The 25,677-nt window shown below is 37.9% G+C and overlaps 1 long non-coding RNA gene across 1 annotated transcript; it reads left to right on the forward strand.

The window, feature by feature from the left end:
* Positions 1 to 1,467: 1,467 nt before the first annotated feature.
* LOC131519309 (uncharacterized) lies at positions 1,468 to 21,390 on the forward strand. Its single transcript, XR_009265591.1, has 3 exons — positions 1,468 to 1,656; positions 16,197 to 16,421; positions 18,557 to 21,390. It is a non-coding gene; the product is annotated as an uncharacterized LOC131519309 (long non-coding RNA).
* The last annotated feature ends 4,287 nt before the right edge of the window (positions 21,391 to 25,677 follow it).

The raw sequence follows: 25,677 nt of genomic DNA on the forward strand, positions 1-25,677 counted from the left end.
CTCCCAGGCAGTGGGTAGTGGAGTTAGGAGGTCTGTCTAGCCAAATCTCATACTCGAATTTCAACTGCTGTAAGTGAATATTATCCACTTAATTCACATTCATTACCTACTTGATACACTCTTAGTGTTGTTCTCTAATTTGTTTCTGGACCAAGAGAACACCTCTCATTCAGAGACAAAAATCACCACTATTTTACCCCTACCTCCTTTAAAGTGGAAAATGACAGGGAGTGTGAACTTTCTGAAGACTAGATATTTTGACAAGTCCTCTCATATAAAAAAGAACAATACTAGGAAATAAATGACAGCTTCCTAGGTAAGGTCTTCTAGAAAAGTCCAGTCATTTTTCAACTTTGGGAAGTTACACAAACCTTAAAGAAACTAACTTTTATTCGAATAAGAAGGGAAACATTTCATTACACAAGGTGCCTCCTTCCAGATTACAAAACCAGGAGTCAAGAAACAGGCTCATGAGTAGATTTAGCAAATTTGAAAAATAATAAAAATAAGAGTACATGATATAAATAAAGGATACCAAACCTAATCTGACCAGTGAAGATTTGTCATGTAGATTCCAAATTTACTAGAGAGAATAGGGCTGTTTCAAAAACCATTAGCCCCAGTGGTCTCATTCCGTGGGGATAATCTACACAAAAGTAACAAGTGCGTGCGGACTTGATCACTCCTCATATCCCCAGGCTCCCACGCATCGGATAACATACTGTCTCACCTAAAAGTATCTTCTAGGGGTGTCTGAGTGGCTCAGTCAGTTAAGCAGCTGATCCTTGATTTTAGCTCGGGTCATGATCTCACGGCTTGTGGGATTGGGATTGAGCCCCATGTTGGGCTCCATAATGACAGTGTGGAGCCTGCTTTAAATTCCCCCCCCCCCCCGCGCCCCTCCTCCCTCGCTCTTGTGCACATGAGAGCTCGCTCTTTCTCTCTCGAAAATAAACCTTAAAAACTGTTAAAAAGTATCTTTTAATTAATAGTTTTACTTTGATCCAAGTATAAATTATAAGGGTGCCTGGGTGGCTCAGTGGGTTGAGTGTCTGACTTTGCCTCAGGTCACGATCTCACAGTTCGAGTTTGAGCCCCCGGAGCAGGCTCTGCACGGACAGTGTGGAGCCTGCTTGGGATTCTGTCTCTGTCCTCTTTCTCTGCCCTTTCTCCGCTCATGCTTTCTAAATAAGTAAGTAAGTAAGTAAGTAAATAAATAAATAAATAAATAAATAAATAATAAATAAATAATATCCTTGTCTTTTAACCATTTCGACTTTTGACACGACTTTAAAATACACAATTCTCTTGGCAGGTTGCCAACAGTTGCATACTGCGATGACACACGCTACTTTGAGCCGTCGATAGTGAAAGCTGTATTTATGGCATTCACCTGACAGATGATGCTATGAATTCGGGGATTCCATTTGGTGTTCAGAATCAAGGGGTAATGCCAAGGTAATGTTGCAAAAGTAAAACAAATTTTCTGCCAGTGTATTTTTAAGGGAAAGGCTCAGTGGCTTCGGTAACTGCTCGTTTATTCAAATAACTGCTTACATCGCTGACCTTTGTTTCTTTAATTTCCATGAAGCCATCATTAAACATGGAGCAAAGACACCAACTGTTTGTAATTGGATACAGTTAGCCATTTCTATGGTAAGGAGAAAAAAAAATGCTTGTGGAATTTTGCACTAAAAACCTGAAGTTCTGACTTAATCCTGAGCTCTAGTCTACATTAACGGAATGCTCCTTTTTCTCAGTAACCTGAATGTGAGATTCATGAATGGAGGTTTTCCCTTTTTTACATTTTTTTAATGTGTATTTGTTTTTGAGAGAGAGAGCGTGAGCAGGGGAAGGGCGGAGAGAGAGAGGGAGACACAGAATCCGAAGCAGGCTCCAGGCTCCGAGCCGTCAGCGCAGAGCCCGAGGCGGGGCTCCAATCCACAAATGAGATCATGACCTGAGCCAAAGTCAGACACTCAACTGACTGAGCCACCCAGGCACCCCAATGGAGGTTTTTCTTAATCTTTGGTTCATAAAACCTCGCCCCACATTGCCAAGCACAAAGGAGCCATTTTTGTTGAAAGAATAAATTTGGAATCTATTTATATATGTAAAACTTGATTGATGATGATTGTGGCCAGTGGATTTTTAAGGAGGACCAGTAGCAAGACCTAAGGGAATCTATGAGGGCTGACAAGTGCATGTATTCCTCAGATTTACTAACACCGGCTTAATATCCTGGGCACCTGTTCTTTCTACACAGCAATATGTCATTTCCTGGATATTCTGTTTGTTTTTATAAAAAATATAATGAAAATTAATTATTTTAAAAGAACCACTTATGTCCTAAACCAACTAGGTTATATATTAGTTCTCCATTGTTATCTTGAAGATGTTTGTTTTCTACATCTGGATAAAAACACTACTATGTAATTAGGAAAGTTTCATGATATAAAAAAAAATAAGATTTCGGTTAAGTGTTGCCCTCTGTGCAAGGAGAATTAAAGTTAGGTGGCTGCTTACAGCTCTCCTAAGCAGGAAGCATGAAGTCAACATAAATAGACTGAGCTTATCATAGCACAGTATCCCAGTTCTGACTGACCCTTGTGAGTCAGTGAGGATCCTGGCCTGTCCTTTCCCATTAGTCCATAATGCACACTCTAGTTATCTAAATATTAAGTGTACATACACAAAGCATCACCTCAAGCACATAAGAGAGGCAACCGATTGTTCTCTCATGGTATACTAGTTATTTACAGACTGACCACATGTTTATTGAGTGTTAGACTATGAGCCAGATATTATATTACATTAGTTGTGTCTACGAAATTCCATTTAAGAAATTACCAATAGTTTCTCTGCCCTTAACAGTACGTGTGTGAAATGAGACAATCCAAAAGTTATTACAGGAACAAGTAAAATGCTGTTGGTGTCACGATAGGTATAAGATGGCATGGGGATTAAGGGAGGAAATAAATCACATTTTATTTTGATGACTAGGGAAGCCTAATATTGATTTAGTTGGGCCTTAAAGGTTGAGTAGAATTTACAGATGGAAATTTAAGGAGACATATTTTACAGAAGTAATTTGTAACTCATATATGGAGGTACTGATGAGATAGTTGAATCATCTCATGACAAATGATGATTCATCATAGTCCCTGTTTATCTCTGGATAAAGAGAGAATGTGGCTCTGCCACAGTTTACAAAATATTCCTATACATTTGCAGAAATAACGGAATCCATTGCCTAAATTATTGATGTTCTAGGGTGGTTCTGTTAAAAAACAACAACAACGAAAAAAAACTTTAATACTTCAAACCAAATAGTTATCTAGAGATTTTCCAATCCAAGTCTAATCATCTCCTATATTTAGACTATTTAATTGTTCCAAATCAAGAAGGTTAGGAGAGGAACAGAAGGATAATTTGAATTTAGTCAGTTTTGTTATTTGTTAGCTCTGGTAAATGTTCTGGTGCAGAAGGTGATAGGAAATAATGATCTTCAGTAATTGTCTATGGGTAATGGTAAGTGGCAGAATGTGGCATCTGACAGCAGAATGTTGCATCTGTGGCTGTTTCTGGGACTCCAAGATTATATTTCTATATCAAAAATAGCTTTATGTGAGCTCCACGGGTTAAAGAGTCCATGCACACATCTGTGTCTTTTAATTATCCATGCTGCAACTGTCCTGCTTTACAATGAATAAATGAGAGCTATTTTTAAATCTATATTTATGTTCCCTAAACAGACTCTCCTTGAAAGAAAAAAATTTGCAGGGCTCCTGAGCATTCTGAAAGAATTTGCTTTTGTTCTCTGGGTAAAACTTTAAAGTTTCCCTGATGTTTTCAGCTTATCTTCTGACTGTTTACAATCTGATCACAGAGTAAAAGTGTTTTCCAGGTCGCATGTGTTCTATACCAATTGACTGAATCAGTCAATTCAATCAGTATTGACTGAATATTCAGAATCATTTACTGCTTAAGGCCAAACTGATACTCTTTACTGAGGGACATTAAGAAAATGGAGAGGTCACCCACATTTATTGATAAGAAGAGAATATTTTACAGATGCCACTTTCCTCAAATTTATCTCTTACATTGATAAAATTATAACCTAAGTTCTAGTACGGTTACTCGTGGGATTCGATAAATTGAATTTAACATTTGTATTAAAGACCACGGTGCTAAAATTAGCCCAGACTTTTGCAAAAAAGGATGAGGAGGAAAACAGGGGAGAGTTTTCCTTAAAATATATAAAGACTTAGTAGAAAATGATAGGTTTTTAAAAAATTTTATTGTTTATTTATATTTGAGAGTGAGAGAGAGAGAGTCATAGCATGAGAAGCAGAGAGGCAGAGAGAGAGGGAGACAGAGAATCCAAAGCAGGCTCCAGGCTCCAAGCTGTCAGCACAGAGCCTGACACAGGGCTCGAACCCACGAACCATGAAATCACGACCTGAACCGAAGCTGGATGCTTAACCAGCTGAGCCACCCAGGCACCCCTAGTAAAACATAGTTCTTAAAAGCATGTTTTATGAGCACAGTGATAGACAGACTGACAATTGCAACAAAATAGAAAACCCAGAATCAAGTCTTGTCTGTCTGGAGTTGTGTCGGTTGACAGAGAGGATGCACCATGGTAAACTTCAGGAGTGGGATTATTCAACAATTGAGCTTCAGGTAATAGTTTATAGGAAAGAAAAAACTCTCAACCTCCTGCCATCAAAAATCCACTCGAAATAGATTAGTAGTTTATATTTCAAAGGCAGAAATTTAAAACTTTTAGAAGAAACTATATATTTCTCAACTTGTCTTAGGGGATGGTTTCTTAAACAAGATACATAAGGGCCAACCACAAAATAAAAATAGTAAATTTTACTTTCCTAAAATTGAGAACTTTGAAAACTTGGGTGGCTCACTATGTTGAGCACCCAACTCTTGATTTTGGCTCCAGTCGTGAACCCAGGATCATAGGATCCAACCTAACCCCATGTTGGGTTCTACACTGAGCACTGAGCTTAAGATTCTCTCTCTTGCCCTCTGCCCCTCTCCCAAATTTGTGCATGTTTTTCCTCTCTAAAAAAAATAAATAAATAACTTTTAATTATCAAAAGTCACTTTAAACAAAGTAAATTAAATCTGTTTTTTTCTCCTGTTTAGTTCTCATATATTAATTTAATTATTAGATCAATCAAAGAACCTAGAAGGGAAGAAGGAAAACACTGTTGGTCCATTCAAGGAAAATAGGAGAATTGCCACTGACAGGGCAAAGAGTATAATTTGGAAAATGAATTGTGGAAATATTATCAAGATTCACTGAAAGATGAATAAGTGGCAACTGAGATGAGTATATAGAAAACTATCAGAAGTTCATGGTTTTCTCCAGTCCTATCCCCAAACCTGCGAGTGGAGAATGTACATGCTGAAGTTTCTAAGTTACAGCTTCATGAAGCTAGAGGTGAAGTGAGGGGAGAGGCACAGGGGTTCTTGAAGTATTTGCCATCAACACCGACTATGGTATTTGGACAAGTGAGGAAACCAAAACCAGAGGGGCATATGGGCTGGTGAATAGGCACGGATTGAGGAAATAAAAGCTTAATGTGGACAAACAATAGGTTTAATAGTAGTAAGTAAGTCAGAAAGTACAGAAGTTGAGATCAGAAGATGGAAGTTTCAAGAGTTCTTCTGATTGTGAAGACGTGTGATGATGTGTTTCCTGTTAATGTGAGTGAAGGAGGAGGATTTTGGAACTTTGGAGTTAAAAACTTACAAGTCAAGAAGGTTTGAAGAGCCCCTTATGAAATCAGAGGATTATGGCTGAGACATCTTTTTATGTCACTCTAAGAGGAGCTTTAAAAATTACCCCTGAAAAGATATGAAAAAAAATTGTATTTCAGTATCCCTTCCTTTTATTTAATATGTCTCCACTTTATTCGTTTTTAAATGTCAGAGTGGCTCATTGCCCAAACTTCAAAATGGGGTTCTCATTTTGTGGAGGTAACTCATTACACTTGCAACTGCTTGGTATGTGTTTGATTTAAACACATAAATCCAGAATTAAAATGAAGGTATTGGCTTAAGAAGGTGGCATTTGAAAGCAGCATGAAGAGTGCAGAGGTATGCATTTGGCGTGGAAGGAGGTTGCTTGTCTCTTATCTTGAAGGTAATTAGAGTTCCCCAAAGACAGAAAAGTCAATTCATTCTAAATCAAAATAATTTAGTTGCTATTACATTGAGTAAGCATAAAACCACCAAAAGGATCTCTAGAATGGTACATATTCTCATCTTCTACTTAAAATAATGTGTATAGCACTGTCAAATTACAAGTGTTGAGTATGTCAAGAATGTTGACATATGATGACACATAATATGCGTAAAGCTTCTGTCACTACCTTAATGCTTCATACAAAATAATTATTTTTTAGTAACAAGTCTATTTAAAATGAGTTAGCACCTTTTTAATTTAAATTTTAATTAATTAATATACAGTGTAATATTGGTTTCAGGAGTAGAATTCAGTGATTCATCACTTACATACAACACGCAGTGCTCATCACAACATGTGCCCTCCTTAAAACCCATCACCCACCTAGCTCATCCCCCACCCACCTCCCTCCGTCAACCCTGTTTGTTCTCTATCATTAAAACCAATAGAGATTGGTTTGTTTCCCTCTCTTTATCCCCACCCCTTCCCATATATTTATTTGTTTTGTTTTTTTAAATTCATATATGAGTGAAATAATATTTATCTTTCTCTGATTGACTTATTTCACTTAGCATAATACATTCTAGCTCCATCCACGTCCTTGCACATGGCAAGATTTCATTCTTTTTGATGGCTGAGTAATATTCCATTGTATATTTACATACCACATCATCTTTATCCGTTCATCGGTCAATGGACATTTGGGCTTCTGCTCCATAGTTTGGATATGTTGATAATGCTGCTATACACATCAGGGTGTATGTACCCCTTCAAATCTGTAATTTTGCAACCTTTGGATAAATACCTAATAGCACAATTGCTGGATATTAGGGTAGTCTACTTTTAGTTTCTTCAGGAACCTCCACACTATTCTCCTGAGTGGCTGCATCAGTATGCATTCCCAACAGTGCAAGAGTGTTCACCTTTCTCCTCATCCTTGCCAAAACTTGTTGTTTGTTGTGTTGTTAATTTTAGCCATTCTGACAGATGTGAGGTGGTATCTTATCATGGTCTGGATTTGTATTTCCCTGACGATGAGAGATGTTGAGCATCTTTTCACGTGTCTGTTAGCCATCTGGATGTCTTCTTTGGAAAAGTGTCTATTCATGTCTTCTATCCATTTCTTAACTGGGTTGTTTGTTTTTTGGATGCTGAGTTTGTTAAGTTCTTTATAGATTTTAGTTGGATATGTCATTTGCAAATATCTTCTCCCATTCCATCGGATGCCTTTTAGTTTTCTTGATTGTTTCTTTTGCTGTGCAGAAGCTTTTTATCTTGATGAAGTCCTAACAGTTTATGTTTGCTTTTGTTTCCCTTGCCTTCAGAAATGTGTTTAGTAAGAAGTTGCTCTGGCTGAGGTCAAAGTGGTTGCTGCCTGCTGTTTCCTTCAGGATTTTGATGGCTTCCTGTCTCACATTTAGGTCTTTCATCCATTTTGAACTTATTTTTCTGTATGATGTTAGAAAGTGGTCCAGGTTCATTCTTCTGCATGTCGCTGTCCAGTTCTCCCAACACCATTTGTTGAAGAAACTGTCTTCTTCCCATTGAATATTTTTTACTGCTTTGTTTTTTTTTAATTCTTTAATGTTTATTTATATTTGAGAGAGTGAGAGAGAAAGAGAGAGAGAGAATGTGGGTGGGGCAGGAGGGATACAGAATCTGAAACAGGCTCCAGGCTCCAAGCTGTCAGCACAGAGCCCAACGCAAGGCTCAAACCCGTGAAGTGTGGGATCATGACCTGAGCTGAAGTCAAACGCTTAACCGACTGAGCCACCCAGGCACCCCTTCTTTCTTGTTTTGTTGAGGATTAGTTAACCATGTAGTTCTAGGTCTGTTTTTGGGTTCTCTATTCTGTTCCATTTATCTGTATGTCTGTTTTTGTGCCAGTACCATACTGTCTTGATGACTACAGCTTTGTAATATAGCTTAAAATCTAGAATCATGATGCCTCCAGTTTTGTTTTTCTTTTCCAGGATTGCTTTGGCTATTTGGGGCCTTTTGTGGTTCCATACAAATTATAGGATTGTTTGATCTAGCTCTGTGAAGAATGCTGGTATTATTTTGACAGGGATTGCCTTAAATGTGTAGACTGGTTTAGTAGAGACATTTGAACAATGTTTGTTCTTTAAATCCATGAACATGGAATGTTTTTCCATTTTTTTGTGTTCTCTTCAGTTTCTTTCATAATTCTCTTATAGTTTTTAGAGTATAGATATTTTACTTCTTTAGTTAGTTTTATTCCTAGATATCTTATTTTTTTGGCGCAATTGTAAATGTTATTGGTTCCTTGATTTCTTTTTCTGCTACTTCATTATTGGTGTATAAAAATGCAATAGATTTCTGCATATTGATTTTATCCTGCGACTTTACTGAATTCATGTATTAGTTCCAGCAATTTTTTGGTGGAGTCTCTCACGTCTTCTACGTCGAATATCATGTCATCTGCAAATAGTGAAAGTGTGACTTCTTTCTTGCTGATTAGTATGTCCTTTATTTCATTTTGTTGTCTAATTGCTGAGGCTAAGATTTCCAGTACTATGTTAAATACTAATGGTGAGAGTGGTCATCCTTATCTTGTTCCTGACCAAAAAGGAAAGGATCTCAGTTTTTCCCCACTAAGGGTGAGATTAGCTGTGGGAATTTTGTATGTCTTTATGACGTTGAGGTATGTTCCATCTATCCCTACTTTGTTGAGGGTTTTGATCAAGAATCAATGATGTTAAGGGGCGCCTGGGTGGCGCAGTCGGTTAAGCGTCCGACTTCAGCCAGGTCACGATCTCGCGGTCCGTGAGTTCGAGCCCCGCGTCAGGCTCTGGGCTGATGGCTCGGAGCCTGGAGCCTGTTTCCGATTCTGTGTCTCCCTCTCTCTCTGCCCCTCCCCCGTTCATGCTCTGTCTCTCTCTGTCCCAAAAATAAAAAAATGTTGAAAAAAAAAAATTTAAAAAAAAAAAAAGAATCAATGATGTTTTTTGTCAAATGCTTTTCCTGCCTTGCAGCCTAGGAATAAATTCCACTTGGTCATGGTGAATAATTCTTTTAATATACTGCTGGATTCAATCTGCTAGTATCTTGTTGAGAATTTTTACATCCAGCTTCATCAGGGGTATTGGCCTGTAAGTCTCCTTTTTAGTGGGATCTTTGTCTCATTTTGGAATCAAGATAATGTTGGCTTCATAGAATGAGTTTGGAAACTTTCCTTCCATTTCTATTTTTTGGAAGAGTTTGAGAAGAATAGGCATTACGTCTTCTTTAAATACCTAGTAGAATTCTCCTGGGAATCCATCTGGCCCAGGGTTCTTGTTTCTTGGGAGATGTCTGATTACTGATTCAACTTCTTTGCTGCGTGAGGTTTGCATCTCAGTTATAGCTTTTTTTTTATTATTATTTCAGTCTGACTAGTCTTTAGGTCTTTGATCTCTACAGCAAGGGTTTATCTGGTGTCTTCTATCCTTTTTACAAGTTCAGCTAGTAGTCTTATGATAGCTGTTCAGATATATTGCTTATATATGTTTTGAGCAAGTCCCTGGCTGTGATTTCTTCTTGACCTTTCTTTTGGGGAGAATTCCTCCATCTTGTCATTATGGGTAAGTTTCTGTCTTCCATTTGTTTTAAAAGCTTGTTATGTTTCCTGTACCTGGGAGTAATGCTATATTAAAAAGGGGTAATACAGTGTCCAAGGCCTGGCACTTCAGGAAGTGGTTTTGGTGTATGTTGTGTGAACTCTGCTGTTGTGTTTTGGCTTCTCTTTCCCACTGGTAAGTCCTCTGCAGAGCTCCTCCTCACTTACAGTGGGGAGGGTTTGGACTTGTAACTAGGTGTGCTTTGATTTGTTTGTTAAAGTAAGCCTGGAAAAAGTGGGAAAAGGCCTGATCCCAAAGAAAGAGAAAAGGAAAGGGAACCAAGGAAACCAAACAGAGAATAAAAAACTATAGGGCTGATTCCAAAGAAAAAGAAAAAAAAAGAAAAAAAGAAAAAGAAAAAAAAAAGAAAAGAAAAAAAAAAAAAAAGAAGCTTGATCCAAAAAAAAAAAAAAAAAAGAGAGAGAGAGAGAAAAGGAAATTAAACAAACAAACAAACTATAAGCCTATTCGAAAGTAGGCTTAAGATAAAAAAGAAAAACGAAAAGTAAGCCTGGTCCTATTTCCACCAGAACTGCAGGTGACACTCTGAAGCACTCTATTTTCTGTACACTTAGTTGCTGTATGTGCTGCCTGTGCAGATCTTCTGGAGGAGAGGCCCACTGCATTGGCTCATAGTCAGTCTTGCCCCAATAAATAAGCAGTTGCCAGGCACAAGGGAACAAGGTATGGTGTCCATGGGTCCCACCTCCACTGGGGGCTGGTGTGTTGCTGTCTGAAGCCTCACCAGGTTGGTGTCACCCCAATCTCGTGTCCCTGGACAGGGGATCTTACCCTCCCCTCTTGCCCACTGTTCAGGCAGCCCTCACAGAATAGCGAGGGCGGTCAGGTCACCCTGCACCACAGCTTTCCTACATTTTTTCTTTGGCATGAAGTTCGGAATCAAAACTCAAAGTCTTAAAGGACCCAGCACTGTGCAGACTCTCTCCCCTCCTCTGGATTAGAGCCCCTCCACACTGTGTCAGAAGTCCTTTATCCTAGAAATATAGTCCTGTACCCACATGGTGCATGGACTCTATGGTGTAGCACCACTAAAAGCAGCAATAAGGTTATATGCCCTCTGGGCATGCCTCTGTCCTCTGCCAGTGAAGGGCCTTTTGCTGGCATCTATAGAGTCTTTTGTTCTTGGAGAGGAAAGATCCCCTCTTTCAGAAGTATTCTGGGAAGGGGAATGTTCTCTCCCAGTGCGCCCTGGAGATTCCTACACCACACCATGCACTCTGGGGCCAGCTTCCTCCTTTTCCTCAGGAGTGCACAGGGTAACTACTCCAGAGACAGTCTTGCATGTTCAAAACCTCCAAGTTTGAGCTCCACCTGCTGTTTGTAAAAAAATCTGCAATACTCAGTACCTCTGGCTCCCCAGTCCATGGTCCAGAGAGGTATTTCTCTTGAGTGAACCTGATGCTACACTCTTTCAACCCCTCTCTCTTTCTCTCCCTTTGTCTCTCCATAGAAAGAGTTCCTTGCACCTCCGTGGCACCTCCATTTTTCTTTTCCCCAGTTCACTCCCATGCACCTCGCACCTGCCACTCTCTCTCCCCCTCCAAACGTGGATATCATTTTGCAAGTCTGCAGATCAATTTCCTGGGTGTTCCAAGTAATCTGACTCAATACAGCTGTGTTTGAGGGTCGAGGAAAGCCCAGGGTCCCTCTATTTCTCCCCCCATCTTAACTCCTCCTTCTAACATCTTTCTTTTACGTGGAGACATTTTTTTCCCTTACACCATTCCTTAACCTTACAACGTCGAGATTCAGATTACGAAGAATTACAAAAATGTGTTATGGCCTATCCCCTGGTAGAGATTGCTAGACACAATTGTTGAAGGGCATGAACTAATGCAAGAGTGTCTTTAAGAATTTACACATCCTGTACAGGACCAGTGTAGCACATTCTGACCAGATTGCAAAACTAGAATGAAATAAGCTCAAATTTGATATTTTCCAAAATAATGGACAGGTATCTCAGCTTTAGCAGGCCATCACTTTTGTGTGTGTGTGTGTGTGTGTGTGTGTGTGTGTGTGTACGCGCGCCCTGGATTTTTTTTTTTTTTATATTATAAAGACAAATCAAATGTGAAAGATTTTTATGGAATACATCTTTTTAGTTCTATGTAACTACACTGTTAGCATTTGCAAATGAATATGGAAAATAAAATATATATATATTTCACTGATGAAATGAAGTGAACAATTGTAACTGTTAAATAAAAACTTCAGGGGTGCCTGTGTGGCTCAGTTGGTTAAGTGTCCGACTTTGGCTCAGGTCTTGGTCTCACCGTCTGTGAGTTCAAGTCCCACTTCAGGCTCTGTGCTGACAGCTCAGAGCCTGGAGCCTGTTTCAGATTCTGTGTCTCCCTCTCTCTCTGCCCCTCCCCTGCTCATGCTCTGTCTCTCTCTGTCTCAAAAATAAATAAAAACATTAAAAAAATTTAAAAAAACTGCAATGAATGTGTGAATATCTATAAATGCAGACAAACATATACTTAATGAATTGAATAAATTAAAACCCAGACTTTACAATCTGGACTTTTCTTTTTTTTAAATACCTTTTCTTAATTTAAATCCAATCTAGTTAACATATAGTGTAATAATGATTTTAGGAATAGAATTTAGTGATTCATCACTTACATACAACACCCAGTGTTCATCCCTACAAGTGCCCTCCTTAATGCCCATAGCCCATTTAGCCCATCTCCCCACCCAACACCTCACCAGCAACCCTCAGTTTGCTCTCTGTATTTAAGAGTCTCTTATGTTGTATCCCCCTCCCTGTTTTTATATTATTTTTGTTTCCCTTCCCTTATGTTTATCTGTTTTCTGTCTTAAAGTCCTCATATGAGTGAAGTAATATGATACTTGCCTTTCTCTGACTAATTTTGCTTAGCATAATACCCTCCAGTTCTACCCACATAGTTGTAAATGGCAAGATTAGCAGGCCTTTCTTCATGTGTAGCTTAACCATTCAAATCTAACCCTTTGGACAAATATAATGTACTTAAAAATAACACAAGTCTTATTCAACAATATACAATGTATTTCTTAAGCACAGCAGATACATATTATCATTTGTAGCCTATTCTCCCCCCCCATATTCTTTTCATCTGTGTTCATTCTTCATAGACCATAGCATCTAGTGACAAAGACAGTATTAAACAAGTCAATTAATTACTAAATAATTTAAAATTATAATAAGAGGTATGAAGAAGACAAATAAGGCCTCTGAAACTCTATAAGATAGGGTACATAATTTAGATAGAAAGCAGGAAATAGATCTCTGAGTAAGAGATAAACTGAGACTGTAGAAAAAATAAAAGTTAGTCATTGGAAACATAGGGTGAAGTGTTGGAGGAGGGGAACTTGAGTAGTAATTGAGTGGTCCAGGAAGAAAGATCAGCATGTGCAAAGATCCGATGGTAGGAGAACACAGAACACACTTGAAAGGAAGTGTAGCAAGGAAGATAAATCACAGTATGTGATGACGGGAGGAAGCGGGTAGAGCTGGAGGACACAGGTCAATTAGAGCCAGCTAAGAACCCCAACACATTCTCTCTTCCACATATGAAATCATTTTTTGTTCTTCACAACTTCCACACTCACATAATGTTCAACAAGTTCCTTCCTCTTTGGCAGGACATTCCCTCCCTGTGAAATCCCCACCACAGAAACCCATGTGTGTGTGCGAGCGTATTTTTCTTAGTTATTAGTAAGCATGCTGTTGAAAACTGATGATAATAGCTCATAATTTTAATGACACATCACCTGAATATTCTTCCTTTCTAAAATAGTTTGAAAGCCCTCTGCACTGAGTGTGTGTGTGTAGGTATGTGTAGTGGGTTCAGAAAGTAAAATGTAGAATTCAGAAAGTAAAATGTTTAATGAAAACTACTTTGGAATAAAATTCACCTATGGTAAAGTTTGTAAACATCTATGAAAAAGTTTGGCTGTAATTATGTAAAGCAATTTGGAAAAACCTTCAGATATTTGATTTATATAAGAAAGTATTATTTAAGAACCAAACTGATTATCACCACCCGATCCCTCTAAAGGGATAACATATTTCATATTAAAGGAAAAATAAATCTCTGCACTACTGCCTTTTATTCAAAGACTGACAGGGATGAGAGAATAGAATAAAATGAAATGTCAAAGCCTCTGCCAGCTTGTCCATGCTACTGAATGGGAAGAGTGGGCATAAATAGCCCATTGTTCTAGCAAAGGCATTGAGTCTTTGGATACACAAAATTATGCCTGGAGTCTTGCCAAGCATCATTTAAAGAACTAAATTGTTCTGGACAAGAAGGTGATTTGAGTATCTTTGAGGAAACCTAAGGTGAGGGGTAAGAAAAAGGAGAAGGTTGGTTCTAATGAAAGAGTCTTGAAAAGAAGGGGGGATGAGCAATGAGCACCTCCATGATAGAAAACCAGTTTGTTCTCAAACCTTTAATGAGATATGCTCTTCCCACAAGTGGTTTGTATAAAGCTTGTTTTATTATGTTTGTGTGTATGCCTCTGTGTGTGTGTGTGTGTGTCAGTGTGTGTATGCCTCTGTATGTGCATGTGTGTGTGCATGTGAGTGTGAGTGGGTGTGTGTAAAGAATCTAATAAAATAAGGTTGGACTCTATGTTCACAAACCAGTAAAGGGAAAGTGATAGCCAAGGACTGTAAGATTCAAGTAAAATGTATAGTTCAGAAGTAAGAAAAAGTCAGAAGCAGAACCAATTCTAAAACTGGAAGTCCTCTGGAAATTAACAGAAATCTTGGGTAAGGCCTTATAATAGCAACAGAACTAGGTTGGGACAATCACAACATCTTTAATTTCAAAGAACAATTGAATTTCATCAACTAATAAACAATACAAACTCAGAACCTAGAATTAAAATTACCTCTCTGGCCAAAAGAAAAGCCTTTTTTAAGGATAAAGCACACCTAATAATCATAGGATTACTTTATTGTCCTAAAAATATATTTCACTTTCTATGAAACAGTCCTTGAAGAGCTAATAGCATAGATATATCTTTGTTTTACAAAGCTAAGCACAGTCTTTCTATATGATCCAACAATCATGTCTTAGGTATACATACCCAAAGGAGTTAAAAAGTTATGTCCACATAAAAACCTAGCCTACAACCCAGCAATTGCACCACTCGGTATTTATCCAAAGGATACAAAAATGCTGATTCAGAAGGGCACATACACTCCAGTGTTTATAGCACTGCTATCCACAATAGTCAAGTTATGGAAAGAGCCCAAATGTCTGTCGACTGATGAATGAATAAAGAATAGGTGGTATAGGGGCGCCTGGGTGGCGCAGTCGGTTAAGCGTCCGACTTCAACCAGGTCACGATCTCGCGGTCCGTGAGTTCGAGCCCCGCGTCAGGCTCTGGGCAGATGGCTCGGAGCCTGGAGCCTGTTTCCAATTCTGTGTCTCCCTCTCTCTCTGCCCCCCCCCCCCCCCCCGTTCATGCTCGGTCTCTCTCTGTCCCAAAAATAAAAAAAAAAAAAAAAAAAAAAAACGTTGAAAAAAAAAGAATAGGTGGTATAGATATACAATGGAATATTACTCGATGATCAAAAAGAATGAGATCTTGCCATTTGTAACAATGTGGATGGAACTAGACGCTATTATGCTAAGTGAACTAAGTCAGAGAGAGACAAAGACCATATGATTTCACTCACATGTGGAATTTAAGATACAAAACAGCTGAACATACAGGAAGGGAAGGAAAAAGAAGATAAAAACAGAAAGGGAGAAAAACCATAAGAGACTCTTAAACACAGAGAATAAACTGAGGGTTGCTGGAGGATTCTGGGTGGGAGGATGGGTGGTGGGCATTAAGGAGGGCACTTGTTGGGATGAGCACTGAGTGTTATATGTAAGTGATGAATCACTAAATTCTACTCCTAAAGCCATCAATATGCTATATGTTAACTACCTTGGTTTAAATAAAATTTTCAAAATCCAAAATAAATAAATAAACATGTAAATAACTTGCACATGACTTTTTATAGCAACTCTATTTATAAGTGCCAAAAATTGACATTTTAAAATGGCTGATATTTTCTCTGCTCTTATGTAATTTATTATTATAGATGTAATCATATAAAATGTAAGGATTAAATGAGGGCAAGCAGAAGAATAGTGAGACTTAGGAATGACTCACCTATTCAATGCATAGAAAAGGAAACGAGGTCCCAGAAAGAACAGCAAAAAAAATGTTGAACTTGCTAGCTACTGAGCTATCATCTTTCTGCTTCAATCTTTTCCACCCTTTGCACTAAGTGGGTGACTAGTCAACTGTAAATTGTTGGAGATTGTTGTCAATCATGCATTACTCTTCCCTTCCAGGTGCTACACAACTAACAATAATTACGAGAAGAAAAATGAGGATCAGTTTCATAAATGATAAATTAGAAAAGGTTTTGGACTTGAAGCCCAAATGAAGAATCACCTTATTCCCTCTCCCTTGACTAAAGATAACCCTCTTCTACTAAGTGCCTGCATTACCTAATCAGAATATGAAGAAGCTGCATCGCAGAGACTTGAATCATATGGGTACATGAATCATATAAGGTACAATAAAACAAGAGACCAAGACATGAGTCAGAAACGGGTGGGTGTTGGGGCACCTGGGTGCCTCAGTCGGTTGAGCATCTGACTTGAGCTCAGGTCGTGATCTCATTGTCCGTGAGTTCGAGCCCCACGTTGGGTTCTGTGCTGACAGCTCAGAGCCTGGAGCCTGCTTCAGATTCTGTGTCTCCCTCTCTCACTCTCTGCGCCTTCCCCACCCATGCTCGCTCGCTCTCTCCCTCTCTCTCTCTCTCTCTCTCTCTCTCTCTCTCTGAGAAATAAATAAATTTAAAAATTAAAAAAAAAAAAGAAATGGGTGCGTGTTGATAAAAATTTCCTTCCAAGGAAACAATACCAATGTGGTTTAAGTGGCTTATTTCTAATTATCCTTCTTGTCTGCGTTAGTCCACTAGTCACTGGTAATGTAACTGTCCAATATTCCCCACAAAAATAATTTTCTTTGCCTAGACAGACAGTTGGCTTATCGGTCATTTGAAATTAGGGTACCAAAAATTTTCATTTTACTTTAAGACTATTTCTTCTTGATTTTTAAGTGAAAACCAGATTTGAAGGATTGGACCCTTCAGCTGAAGAATTTCTCTACTTAAAGTAATTACAATTTATTTACTAGGCTAAAATCTATACACGATATCTTCTGTGATTTGCTCATTTATTCAATTGGACATTATTAAAAGGGCTGAGTCTAGCAATCAGCACATGTTGGAACCTCACAGTATCTAGTGTGTACATACTTAATTATCCTATTGAAGTGAATGGAAACATCTATTTAAGTAAAGCAAACAGTATTTCCCATCATGCAGGTGGGTAGCAGTTCTAAGGAAGTGCCTGCCTAACCCAACCTTACCACTTTGTCACTGCTTACAAAACTAGACACCCGCCAGTTATTTCAACAGCCCACCAAATCAGACATGCTATTTGCAACGCATCTGCTACAAGGAATTTATCCCTAATGCGAATGAAGTTAAAAGCTTTAGGTCTTTTTAACATGGCACGCTTCACCAGTTAAATGATATTGAATATTATATGTCATTATTCATGACATCCTATTACTGCAACAATTCCAAATACCATTATTGGCTTTATCAATTATTTTCTGATAATTTGGAAAATGTCTGGAATTTGGAAATCCCTTAAAATTCCTTCTTTGAGGTATTTAAGATGTATGTCCTAGTCATTCTGCAGTGGAACTATAAATTCAATATCAAAATCAAATTGGACAAGATGAGACTAAAAATCAGGGATGATAAAGAATATTAATTTTTGGATGGCAATATAAGAGCAGATAACAAATTAAAATATGGTTTAAAATGTCTTCAAGATTTTGATTGTCAATATACATGATAAAAGTATTATAAAAATGAAAGTGAAGTATATGGGAAATTGTGATTATCTACAGTGTTCAAAGGTATCAGTAGTTTTACTTCTGCTCAATGTACTCATCCATGTTGATGCACAAATTTATAATATTTTAATTCTATCCAGTTGTATTTTTAAATTTCTTGAAATGTAGAGTGTGTTTTAAATTTTGTCGTTAGCAACTACAGCTTTAGGTTGAAAAAATATTTTTTTAAAAGAGTTTTTATTTTTTTTAATTTATTTTTTTAATGTTTATTTTTGAGAAAGAGAGAGCACAAGCTGGGGAGGGACAGAGAGAGAGGGAGACACAGAATCCGAAGCAGGCTCCAGGTTCTGAGCTGTCAGCACAGAGGCCAATGTGGGGCTTGAACTCACAGACTGTGAGATCATGACCTGAGCCGAAGTCGGATGCTTAACCGACTTAGCCACCCAGACGCCCCTAGGTTGAAATTTTTAAGTAATAATTATACAAATTGAATTTGGCTTAAAGTTGTATTTATTGTCCTACTGACTCTTTAAAAATGATATTTTCCTTAAAGACCCTTTGGTTATAAAATATGGATTTATTATTTTTCTAAAATAGCCAAAGTTCCTAATTCACTGATTTATTAAAACACTTTCCTGTACATAAATAAAGACAAAATCTCTCATTTGGTTATGTCTTTTTGTATTTTTGTTGTTTTTAGGTGAATGTACTTTCAGGAGGTTATTTTTATTTCTATTTTTTAATTTAGTATGTATTCATGTATTTATTTTTTCAGAGAGACAGGGACCACACGAGTGTGAGTTGGGGAGAGGAGCAGAGGGAAAGAGAGAATCTTATGCAGACTCCACACCTAGCATCAATGCAGCATTAGATCTGACAACCTACTGAGATCATGACCTGAGCCGAAATCAAGAGTCAGACACTTAACCCACTGAGCCACCCAGGCGCTCCTCCCCTTTTTCAGGAGGTTGTTTATTTTTAAAGCATTAGCCAGAAATTTCTGAATAACTTTGTTTGATATCCACTAAACCAAGAAGAGAGAAAGTCAAATGGATATTCTTTGAAGCTATATACAGAAAAATAAAAGTGCCACATATGAACCAAAGTAGCCAGAAATCCTTAGTGGGGTTTTTTTTCTTCATTTTTTAAATGTTTATTCATGTTTGAGATGGGGGAGGGGCAGAGAGAGAGGGAGACACAGAATCTGAAGCTGTCAGCACAGAGCCCTTCACAGGGCGCAAACCCACGAATCCTGAGATCAGGAATGGAGCCAAAGTCAGACGCTCTACCAACTGAGCCACCCAGGCACCCCAATCCTTGGTATTTTTAAAAGTTCCTCTAACAGTTCACAGTCAATGAAATTATAACAGAAAGTATATTTTCCCACATGCATTTCCATTTATAAACCTAAAATAGTAACTGCTGATACATGAACTTCAGAGTTGCTGAAAAACATGCTTATTAAAATGATGAGTATTTAGAGAATGTTCCCAACATCAAAGTTATCATACATATCTTTCCTAAATTTTAATACATTAAATCTAATTTTCTCATCCCCCCATTCACTGTTTTATTTACTGAATTGAAATAATTTCTTCTTTTGCTTTCTATTATTCCCAATTATTGTTGATAATACTATCCAAGAAATAGTTTCTTCTTTTAAAAAAATCTGTATATAAAAATAGTTACCTAATTTTGATAATCCTTGGTACATGACTTGCTAGAGAAATGTCAAGATCATTTCATTATATAAAAACTTGACAAATATTGATAGACAGCCATGCAAAGGGCAAGCTCATATGAATTTTTATTTAACTTACTTACCAATTATCATTTTTAAAGGGCAATTCAGTGTCTGAAGAAAGAGGTTAAATTATGCTAGTTTGCAACTGATTCCTTAGCAATGAACATTAAGTAACCTCCATACTTTCAGGGAGAAGAAAAATAAGGTAAATTTTTTGCTTTACATTTTAAAGAATCTGAGGCAAATATTTAACTAAATTTCATGGCTGAAGAGAGGTAGATTTTATACACTATTCTATTATTTGATGAAGTCCCAATAGTTCACTTTTCCTTTTTTTCCCCTTGCCTCTAGAGGCACGTCTACTAAGAAGCTGCTACAGCCGAAGTCAAAGAGGTTGCTGCCTGTGTTCTCCTCTAGGATTTTGATGGTTTCTTGTCTCACATTTAGGTCTTTCATCCATTATGAATTTATTTTGCACATGGTGTATGTAAGTGGGACAGTTTTTCTTCTGCATGTTGCTGTCCAGGTTTCCCAACACCATTTGTTGAAAAGAGTATCTTTCTTCTATTGGATATTTTTTCTTGCTTTGTCAAAGATTAGTTAACTATATAGTTGTGGGTCCATTTCTAGGTTTTCTATTCTGTTCCATTGATCTATGTGTCTGTTTTTGTGTCAGTACCATACTGTCTTGATGGCTACAGCTTTGTAATACAACTTGAAGTCTGGAATTGTAATACCTCCAACTTTGTTTTTCTTTTTCAGATTGCTTTTGCTATTCAGGGTCTTTTGTGGTTCCATACAAATTTTAGAATTGTTTGTACAGATAAAAAGCTTCCACAGAGCGAAGGAAATAATCAACTAAACTAAAAGACAGCCTACAGAATGGGAGAAGATATATGCAAATGTCACATCTGATAAAGGGTTACTATCCAAAATCTATAGAAAACTCAACAAACTCAACACCCCAAAAATAAATAATCCTGTTAAGAAATGGGCTGAAGACATGAATAGATACTTTTCCAAAGAACACATGCAGATGGCCAACAGATACATGAAAAGATGCTCAACATCACTTATCATCAGGGAAATACAATTCAAGACCACAAAGGGATGCCACCTCACACCTGTCAGAATGGCTAAAATTAACAGGAAACAACAGGTGTTGGCAAGGATGCAGAAAAAGGAGTACCCTCTTACACTGTTGAAAGGAATGCAAACTGGTGCAGCCACTCCAGAAAGCTTAAGGAATTTTCTCAAAAAGTTAAAAATAGAACTACTCTATGACCCAGCAGTTGCACTATTGGTATTTACCCAAAGGATACAAAAATACTGATTAAAAGAGGCACATGCACACTGATGTTTATAGCAGCACTATTAACAATAGCCAAATTTATGGAAACAGCCCAAATGTACATTGACTGACGAATGGATAAAGAAGAGGTGATATAATGGAATATTACTCGGCCATCAAAAAAGAATGAAATCTTGCCATTTGCAACAACCTGGATGGAGCTAGAGTGTATTATGCTAAGCAAAATAAGTCAGAAAAAGACAAACACCATATGATTTCACTCATATATGGAGTTTAAGAAACAAAACAGATGAGCATAGGGGAAGGGAAAAAAGAGAGAGGGAGGCAAACCATAAGGGACTCTTAACTATAGAGAACAAACTGAGGGCTGATGGAGGGAAGGTGGGCAGGGGATGGGCTAAATGGGTGATAGGTATTAAGGAGGGCACTTGTGATGAGCACTGGGTGTTGTATGTAAGTGATGAATCAGTGAATTCTATTCCTGAAACCAATATGCACTGTATGTTGACTAAATAAAATTTAAATAATAAAAAGAAATAGTTTTAAAATCTAAATAATTGATATATGAAAATAAAATTTTTAAAAATAAAAAATTAGTGGTGATAATCATTTCATCATTAAATATGCTTTTCAGTAATTCTAAAACCTTTGTACCAATAGCCATGCTTTTCAATATATTTGGAAAATATGCTAAAGATATATTTGATCTGTGAAATCTTTGGATAGGCTAATGCCATGATGTCTACATGAGTACCGTAAGAGTTATGCAAACAAACTCCAACCTAGCCTCAAAGTATGTGTACTGGATTAATGCTTATAATAACTTTTTAAAAACATTAAATAAATATTATTCTTTTAAGCCATTTAATTAACCATAACATAAAATTAAAAATCCAACTTTTAAAATATCTTGCCAATTTTAGTTATATATTTATAGTATTATATTCATTAATTTGCTACCTATTTGCTTAAAAAGTACGACTTTTCTTGGTAAACATAAAATTGTATATTTAAACCCAATATGTACATAGAAAACTGAATAACTTGTTGGTTTTCTCAAGTTCACCTTCTCTTTTGAGGTTTCTCAATAATTATCATGGCTTCAGGAATTTTGTTCAGTGTCAGAGAATCCTTTATAATAATGACCCACCACACTTAAATTTCAGTCTGTCAATTTCTTTTTCCAATTCTTCAGAGAACTCCAGTTAACTCATCTCAGTTTTCTTGACCCAAGCCTCACAAATCATAGTTAATTAGGCAGTCATTAGATGGTCACCATTATATCAGGAGCCTCTCCTGATCCAGTTAGCCACCAGCATGAAGTCTTGTGATATAAAATATACCTGACACCCTTCAGAAAGCTTTGATAAGGGCAGTTTTCTCAGAGGTCTTTGGGCAATGAACATTTAAACTACACCTAGTGCCTTTCTCTGCAAGGCAATGTTGTGCAAGGCAATGTTGTGCAGATTGGGTTGATTATAGAGGCGCTGCATTTGATTCTGATCTTTGTGACTTTGAGCAAGTTACCTAAACTCTGAGACTTTGCTTATCTATAATAAACTCTCCAACTTTAGGCAAGTTACTTAACTTTTCGATACCAGAGTTTCTTCATGAGTAAATAAGGACAGTATCAGTATCTACTACATATTTCATGAGCTAATTGATTTATATACGGTGCTTAGCATAGGCTCTGGCATACAGGAAACCTTTGGGCAAATACAGTTACATATTCATATTAGGAGAGAACATTCTTATACAGTTCTCTGGGTTCTGAGAACTCTCCCCTAGGGAGGTCTCAAGGGCACATCATTGCTTATGGCTGGATAGAAAAGATGTAACACTGGGGTTCATTTTTAGGAAGTACAAGGGCACTTCACATGTGAGCCTCATCTGCCAAAAGCCTCTCTGAAAATGTTAAGCGGATGGTGTTTTTCTATTTGCTTCACTCCTATCTCTTACCAAGTGAACTCCTATGGGAAAGTGGGGTACATTTTCTGGGTCCCCTTAAAAAACCAAAATAGGGGTGCCTGGGTGGCTCAGTGGGTTGAACGTCTGACTTCGGCTCAGGTCATGATCTCATAGCTCGTGAGTTCAAGCCCCGTGTTGGGCTCTATGCTGACAGCACAGAACCTGGAGCCTGCTTCAGATTCTGTGTCTCCCTCTCTCTCTGCCCCTGGAGCCTGCTTTGGATTCTGTGTCTCCCTCTCTCTCTGCCCCTAACCAACTCGCTTTCTGTGTCTGTCTCTCTTAAAAATAAATATTAAAAAAAAACCCAAAATATTTCTTGAGTTGAATATAAATGAATAGTTTGGTATATTTTAATACAGCAAAGATTCCTTTGAGTTATGTCAATTTTTGGCCCCCAAATGGTGCGTGTGTGTGTGTGTGTGTGTGTGTGTATCTCAGAGTTTCATTTTACCTACCTACCTGTTGTCTATCTATCCTCTATCTTATATATTTATACAGTGTTTGTATATGTGTGTGTGTCTTTTTTCCTAGTCTATATATTTAGACAGCTATATTTTTTCCATAGAATTCCCAGAAGATTGGTTATTGTTATGGTTTCAGAAGCCAGGTGAAACTAGTTAGAACACTCCTACTTTCCAAATGAAAACCACTATCTCTGTATTCAGTTGACACATAGCAAAAATGATGACCAGTCAGTATCTGGTATGGTCCCTTCAAAGAAAGAACACAGACTCGGAATGCATCCTAGTTTTGAGGAGCAGTTTAACAAGCCCTGCAAGGAATCATGAAGGGGGCAAGACCTCATCTAGATGTGTTGGGGAAAGTTGAATTTGAAGTGCAAATCTTTATTCATTAATTTTATTGCTTCTGAGGTGTTTTATCTTAATCTTCCCTCTTCAATAGACAGGATCTGCTAATGCAGTCTGTAGGACAGAGTGGGAGGGTTCATGCAGTGGAAGAGAGAAATTCACTAAGATGTTATGTTCAACTCTCACAATAGAAGTTGAAAGTGGCAAAGCCTGTTGACAGTATATGTTTCCAAATGGAACTGATTCATTTCCAGTGTGTCATCTGCTCCATTCTAAATTTTTTTCTGCCCCCAAAGTGGTAAACATTGAAACCACCTAAGGAAAATTTACTACATAAGGAAAAGCACATACATAATTTTGTCATGTGAATTAGACTCCCTGGTGTATACTCCCTTGGAGAGTAGAAGAGGTAGTTATTTGGTCTTTAGGGAAGCAAATGAAAACATACTTTTCTTGTATATGTGTCTCTGGGATACAGGACTCAAGCCGTAATTCAGATAACTCAATACATCTATCTATCCATTTAACAGTGTCTGCAGAAAAAAAAAAAAGAATTAGGAGACCTTACCAGCCAATATTATGAAATGGTCTAAAATTACCCTGACAGCAGCAAGTCAAAAAAGAAATACCATTCTTTTTCTTCCCAAATTACACAACCCTCAAGTGGCCTTTTCTACCTTTATCTCTCTAAAGCTCCCTTTGAAAATAACAGTATATAATAATTCTTTAAGAAGTGTGATACTTCTCTGGCCACACCAGCATGTAGAAGGATAGAGGTTCACAAAACCATTATGTTCCTGGATCTTCCCGATCTCCTATTATTAAAACCAGTTTTCTTCAAATTCTATTACATAGTTGAGATTTCCCAAGAAATATACAATGCATATGCCACAAATCAACCCTCTAGGCTATCATTGTGACCCTTCTCCTGCCTCAGCTAATTTTGATAGTGTGATGGTTAATTTTATGTGGTCAAGTAACTGGTCACAGGGTGCTCAGACTAAACATTATTTCCAGGGGGTAACATCAAGGGCCCTCCCCACCTTCCCAATGCTCAGTGCCAGGGGGGTGAGGGGTGGTACCACCTAATCCATTTAAACCACGGAGGGACTGAATAGAATAAAAGGCTGAAAAAGAAGGAAACTACCTCATTTTATTTTCTGCCTCCCTGTTTGAGCTGGGATGTCTCATCTCCTGCCCTTGGACTGGGATTTGTTCCATTGACTTCCCCAGCTGACAGGACTTCACATTTGGACTGAATTACACCACCAGCTTTCCTGGGTCTCCTGCTTTCAGACAGCAGAGCATGGGACTTGTCAGCGTCCACAGTTGTGTGAGCCAATTCCTCATAACAAAATCAATCAGTGTGTGTGTGTGTGTGTGTGTGTGTGTGTGTGTGTGTGTGTGTGTGTGTATTCTGGTGGTTCTATTTCTCTGGAGAACCCTTATACAAATAGTGTCTTTGTCATTCTCCAGAAAAGCAGTTTGAACTGTAAAGCCAAAGCACACAGAATGCTTTGTCCCTCCAGGGCACGTGTGAAGGCTTCCTGTCTGCTAAGCCCTTGCTTTCCTGAATATACCATGCTGCTGCTGCTTGCTTGCATGACTACCTTGAATCCTGCTGCAGCTAGTCACTGAAGGTGCCACCATCTGGGCCGGTGCCAGCCAATTTCTACACTGCTGCAGCCACTGAGAGATATAAAGGTCCTTCTCTGTGCTTCTGGCATCATTTCTCATCCTTGCCCTTAAGATGGCATTATCACTCCTTGCCTTCATAACTGCTGACAGCAACATTTCAGATGCCCCACGCTCTCGATGCTTTGTGGAAGCTTTAAGAAACAGACATTTTTAGTTTTTCACCTACTTTTTTTTATTATAGGACTTTTACCCAAGGATCAAGATACAAATTTATAAGGGCTGGATGGAGAACAACTTGAATGACAGGCATGGTGCTGTATTCAAATTTGCCCTCTAGCAGAAATCTACTGCTTTTGAACCAGACTAGTGCACTTTCCCTTTTTCTTCTTGTAGAGTATAAGGTTTCTTGGTTTTCATATAAATAA

The sequence above is a fragment of the Neofelis nebulosa genome, chromosome 8, assembly GCF_028018385.1.
Source record: "Neofelis nebulosa isolate mNeoNeb1 chromosome 8, mNeoNeb1.pri, whole genome shotgun sequence".
NCBI classification, from domain to species: domain Eukaryota; kingdom Metazoa; phylum Chordata; class Mammalia; order Carnivora; family Felidae; genus Neofelis; species Neofelis nebulosa.